Source organism: Choloepus didactylus, chromosome 3 (genome assembly GCF_015220235.1).
Source record: "Choloepus didactylus isolate mChoDid1 chromosome 3, mChoDid1.pri, whole genome shotgun sequence".
NCBI lineage: Eukaryota > Metazoa > Chordata > Mammalia > Pilosa > Megalonychidae > Choloepus > Choloepus didactylus.
Genome location: NC_051309.1, coordinates 130471131 through 130477760, shown reverse-complemented (window position 1 = coordinate 130477760; position 6630 = coordinate 130471131). Strand labels below are relative to the sequence as shown.

At 34.1% G+C, this 6630-nt stretch overlaps 1 pseudogene; it reads right to left on the bottom strand.

The window, feature by feature from the left end:
- Positions 1-493: 493 nt before the first annotated feature.
- On the bottom strand, positions 494-5254 carry LOC119530431 (annotated as a pseudogene).
- Positions 5255-6630: the final 1376 nt, after the last annotated feature.

Sequence of the window (6630 nt, the reverse complement as noted above, 5' to 3'; positions counted from 1 at the left end):
CAGATCAAATTCAATATCCATGACATTTTAGCTGGCCCTTCCTTAGCTGAAACTACTCCCAATCATTCTTTTTTTTTTTTTTTTTTTCCCCAATAGTTAACTAACTTTGTTTTCTGATTAAAACAGAACAGAAAAGGAGAATGGAGAAGGAGGCAATTGAGATTATGCTGTATTGATACTAAGACTTTAAATTCTAGTCAGAGGTTTAAGACCTACTTTAAAGTCCAACTGATGGTTTAAAGAAAATTACTGCATGGAATCTGGTATAGACAAACATGAGTTGAGTCTCACTATTAGCTTCAATAATGTAAGAAAATGATTCTCAATAAAACTGGATCCTCAGTTGTCAAGTATGCTATGTCGGGTATGAGTAGGCAAAAATCTGGAGGAATGGGTTCTTTCCATGCCCCAGTGACCAAAAAAATGAAGGCTCCTGGTTTGATGTAAAGAGCAGCTCCTCTTCCTGGGTGGTGCCTGCAGGTCACAGCTGAGTTTAGCAGTAGAATCGAGTGGAGAACTTGGGAGATACAGGCACAGTCAAAGGCCGGTCACTTGATTTTACCCCCACACCCTGGTACTTGCTAATTGAATTTGCCTTATGCACCAGTTCCTTCCTTGGCCTCGCCAGCTCGTCCTTCTTCTGCTCTTCTTCCTGTTACCTGGCCTCCTCCAACTGATGAACTTTCTAGGCTTCTACCTCAGCCATTCTTTTCTCCAGCTCTGGCCGCTCCTTGAATCTATTCTCAGTGGCCAGCTGAAAATGTTCCTGAACAGCAACTGGTTTTTTCTCTTTCTTGGGAACAAAGGGTTCCTGGCAGACGACAATGTTTGGATGAGCCTTGAAGCAAGCCGCTTCTTCCTGCTGCTTCAGTTCCTCTTCCAGCTTGTACTTCCAAGTCTTTGCCTTCATAGCACCTCTTTTGTCAGTTTTCAAGAAGAAAGGCTCAATCCGGGTTGCATTCTTCACCTTTTTCTCTGGCAGGTTAATGGTGTCAAAATAAGACAAGGGAAGAGCCTTGAAACTTGGAAACCTCCCCTTTCTGCAGTTCTTTTATTTTCTTCTCCTTTCTGTAGCTAACTTTCTTTGTCCCAGGAATCAAAGGAGAAAGGGCATATTTCCACAGTTCTTGCCTCTGGGATTTGGGGCTTAACAGGCACCCCATAATATGGCACAGGTTGAGCTGGTATCCCCACCAGCCCCTCCTCTTTCTCATCTTTGGTGGGCACATGGATTCTGTTCTTCAGAGCAAAGGCTGGTGACTTGGGGATGGTGATTGGATCATTCTTAAGCCTCTGCTATACCAGGGTCAACGTTTACTGGTTAACCACAGCTAGTGATTTGACTAGTGGCCTCCTTAATTTTTGCTGACTTATCATCAGTTTAGAAATTTCATTTCCCTTGTTTGTTATTTCACTTTGAAGCATTCTAATTTTCTTATCTGTAAGTACTTACATATGATGCCTTTTGACAATGTCCCAGATGAAAGCAACTGTTATGACCATTAGTGCAGTTACAATGTTTACCATCAGTGATAATGTGATGCCATAGGAACCCATGTATTGTTTTTCTTTACTGTAATATGTATTTTATTACAGTCTTGAAAATGCTGAAGGATCATCCCTGCCTGCAGTCATCCAGCCTCTGTTCAGATACGGTGACAGTGTTTTCAGATGTCTTTGAGAAAAATGTGGAATAAGGCTGGATTCCTAACATTCAGCTTCAGCTGCAGTCTAAGTTAACCCAATGTCAGGATTAAAAGTGTATAAGCCAGGAAGAGATAACGTTTATGGGTAATATAGTGTAAAAGAGCATGGCTTGTGAATCTGGAAAGATCTAGGTTCAAATACAATAATATAGAGTAAGTAGAAATGAACAAAGGCAATATGTACTATGCTAACAGTTCCAGGAGTAAAGGTTGAAGAGATCAAGAGATTTAATTGTCATAAAGCCATTTACTAGGATTTGGTACAGTGAATATAATTTCTCTTTAAATTTGTATAGAATAAGAATTTTTTTTAGAATTTTAGAGATGGAAAGAACCTCAGGGATTATATGTTAAAATTCCTCACAGATGAGAAAACTTAAGCACGGTGCAATTTATGTGGTGTGAAAATTTTCCCCTGAAATATTCTGAAATTTCACAGAGGATGGTCTTCTTATATTTCTAAAAATGCAGTAAAATTTCTTCTATATTCAAGCTCTGGTTCATGCTACAACATAGATGAACCTTGAAGACATCATGTTTGGTGAAGTAAGTCAGACACAAAAGGACAAATGCTGTTTGAGCTCACTTATATGAATAATTAGAATATGCAAAGTCATAGAGTCAGAAACTAGATTACAGGTCACCAGGGGACTGGTGGAGGTGGCAAATGGGGATTTAATTTAATTTAATGTTTAATTTAAAACTTAATTGGTATGGGATTTCTGTTTGGTGTGATGGAAAAGTTTTGGTAATGGATGGTAGTGACAGTGGCACAATATTGTAAATGTAATTAACACCACTGAATTGTATATTTGAAAGTGTATAAAATGGGAAATGTTAGGTTGTATATGTGTTACTAGAATAAAAAATTTTCAAACCTATAGAGCCATACAACACAAGGAGTGAACCCTGATATAAACTATGGACTATAGTTAATTAGTATAACTATAAGAATATTGTTTCATCATTTATAACAAATATACCACACTAATGCAAAATCTTAATAATAGTGAAAACTGTGGGAGGAGGGATAGGGATATATGGTACTCTATTTTCTGCATGATTTTTTCTGTAAATCTACAACTGCTGTAATAAAATTTTTTAAATGGAAAATATCTTATTTAAACATTGGTGATAATATAATTGGTTCTTTTGTACCTGTTTTTAAAGACAAAGGAAGGAGCACATGAGGAAAAGGCCAAAAGTATTTCTTAAGTGAATATTTTGTTTTCTGAATTGTAATATTGATGGTAGTGTTCTGACTTTATGAAAAAACTACAGTGTTTGGAAATTTACCAAATTTATTTTCTCATCCGTTGGAAACATAACAAATCTCAATCTCTGTGACATATTCACACAAAAATTTTTACATCTTGAGCAGACTTGTTTTTAAAGTAGTTTTCTATGGAATACAATAATAAAATAACATGGTGTCTTTTGTTCATGCTATATTGGCTGAAACTCTAAATCCAAAAGAAGTTGCCCTAGAGAGAACATTTCTTTGTAAAGATGACAAAAATATTCAGGGCACCAGTGTTTTCAAGTTGAACTTCCCTGTTGAAATTCACTTCACAGTCAAAAGAAAAGGGAGAAATAAAGACTTACTTTGTAACAGAATAATAAAATTGTTGGAAAATATTTGGTGGTAGAAATAGTAACCATTTTGAAGAATTGTAGGTATATATTAATGGAGAAATACTGGAGAACTGAACTTATTTCTAATTTTTAACCTTAAATCCTCTTGAGACTTCTCATCTGTAAAACAAGCCTTAAAACTGAAATTGTGTTGGAAAGAAAAATGGACTAACTCTTGGCAAGTAGTAATATCCCTGGTATGTGTGTTAAACCCTTTTTGTACATTTTACAATCAAAGTTTTGTGATTGAATTGTTTTCTACAAGTTTTGGTCTGCTAATGTTTCAAAATTCTAATACTGAAAATCTCTCCTTGTTAAATTAGTTACAAGAGCTTTAATGTGATAGAAGCAATTTCAGTTACAACAGAGCTGTCATTTAAATTTCAAGCAGTAATTAGCAGTAAGTAGAACAAGAAGCATATTTTGTGTTGTGATCTATATGTACATATAGAAAACAAAATTAAAAGTTTCATAACAATGCTATTACTATGAGAAATGTACTCTGATATTTGATTCTGTTCTGGTTCCTTAAAGCTGATGGTTATGATCAACTAAATTAGTTTCTAGACCCCCTAATAGAACACAGCTATAGTTTGAAAGACATGGAGCAAGATATTTTTATTGGAAGAAGCAATGTTTACTCTTTTCTGTAATACAAAATGGAAATTTACTCCCTCTGAAGGGGAAAATAAATATCCAAAGAAAAAAAATATCCATTTTGGTTTGATATTGGCATGTTTACAATTTTCTACCAATAATACTTTTTAGTGTTGTATAAAAGGCCATTATTCCCGTAACCCCACATTTTATTAAATTACCCTTTATTCACAGTTTTATTTCTCTATGGTTAGTATATGTGGTTTTCAAATTATATGACTACAAGATATAGATATTAAATCATTTACAGTACATCACCAAAAGATATGTAGATTGTACTCACATGGATAATTATGTTCTCAGTTGAGATAGGAGAGAGAATAAGACAGTAAAAGGAACATTGGATTAGAAGTCAGGATACTTGGATCCTAATTTTAGGTCTGGATTTTAGTGTCCCCTTCTGTAAATGAGGGGATGGATCTAGAATATTTAAAGATTGTGTCTAATTCTAAAGTTCTTTGATTCTATACAAATGGTTGTTTATTTAAACCAAAGAGAATATTTCATTATGCTATTAACATCCTACTAGTGTGTTGAACTTGGCAAAATAATAATTTATACCTTGTTTGTTCTTATTACTATATTAAATTTTTAATATTCTTTTGCTATGCTAACAAGAAGATACTTAAGTAAATATCAAGCTATAGAATTGCACAAATAGTATAGTCTAATGCATTGTGATAATCAGTGATTATTAACCATAATTGATATATTTACACATGCATACATCTGAAAACATGATTTTTTTGTGTGTGTAATTATAATTTTAATGTGTAGTGCTTTAATGTAGAGTTAAAGGTATTTTTTTTTAATGTTTTGATAGATTTTGACGAGGTTGTGAGGAAACTTACTGTAATCAATCATGTACTATACTCACATCTCTTTCTATGCATCAAAGGGAAAGAATAGGGATCCTTTGTGTCCACAGTGGTCTGTGTCCACAGTCTAAAATAGGTCCTGACCCTGGAGTGCAATAAGGCCCAGAAGGAATCCTTGTCCAGGATGCCTGGTACTTGAGGCAAGCTTTCTGTAGAATCCTCATTAGTCCCAATTTTTTACATAGGTAGAATTAAGGTAAAATGAATATTAGGAACTGAGTTTTAAAATTAAGCTTAAGAGAGGGAGTATATGTGGAAATTTGAAAGTATTCCTACCTGCTTTTCCAATGTAAGGTGAAAAAGAAGAAAAGTTGCTTCAGGTAGATTGTATTTAGGTGAATTTTCCATTGTTTTAGCTTCAGCTCCTTGAGGAACCATTTTTCCCCAGTTATGATTTCCAGGTGCTTTGGTAGGGAAACCCAAAGAAAAGGTCTTGGGGGATGATGCTTTTTATTCATTGCACCCTAGAAGATTATTGTGCCAAAGAATTAGAATCCAAGTGCATTATTTTTCTTGATTTGAGGCATTCCAAATAAGTATTTGAATGAAAAGCCATTTTAGTTATTAAAAAAATAATAGGGAGTACTATCTAGCATCGGCCCCATGGGAACTCCATTTTGGGATTGTAGTAATGTATTTCCCATGGTAATACATTTCCTGAAATGTTAGGGTATACTGGTAGAAGAAAGTATCCTCAACATTGATTTTTTTTTTAATTCTTGAGTGATATATAAAATACATGAATGCTTATAAGAAATAAGACAATTTTAGCAGACCCGTAAAAAAGCTCTCTTAATAGCAATTTGAATCTGCAGAACGGATTGACAATAAACTTACCCTGAAAAATAATCAGGATGCTTTAGTGTGTCTGATTATGAATATATTTAGCATACTTTTTGCTTCAACATGTTGGTTCCAAATCAAGGCCGAGGATATTCTTTCCAACGCAGTTCCAGTGCCACCTCTAATCTTGGTTCTAATTGCCTTTGCTTTCTTACTAGGTAATCTTGATAAATTTTTATTGTATGAATGACAGCTGAATTTATTGAGCACTTACAATTTTACTTATTTTTTTATTAGTTCTTGAAAGTTCAACTTTTTTACACATTGTAATTTTCTAAAAATTCATATATTTGCAAATTTCTTTGAACAGTTAGTTTGGAATGGATTTCTCTTGCAGCTTTGTTCTTTTGGTGAAAGCCTGGTATTCTTCCACCCTTCACAGAAAGTGAATTGCCTTTCTTCCTACAGAATAGAGCATGTGGAGGTCAAAAGTATTTTTTGTAAGAAAAGGGACATTCAAAGAAATACTTTACTAAGCTTAATGAAAGGCAGTTGTGGCTGAAAAACTGCAATGATGTCATGTAGGTTTTACCTTGCAAAAGCAGCAGAGTGAAGAAATTCCAGAATTAATAAGTCTGCTGTACGTCTGTGCCCTCGGACGGAAAGTTCAGGATGTTCTTTTCATACTCACAACTGGACATTTTGCTCCCCATTAACTTTTGCAAGAATAATTGGCTCCCTCCATTTTCAAGCTGCTAAAAGATTTATTTATAAATGGCCCTATTTTAAAAATGTAAAATTTTAAATGTGTGCAATATATGGGCATTTTGACTAAGAATTATTCTCTATATTTGCTTTGATTTTGTAATAACCAATAATTAGTTATTTTTAAATATCAAGTCCTTTCAAATATTGAGATGGAAAATAGGAACTTAGAGAAATGATTAAAGGAAGTGGAGAGTTAAAATTCA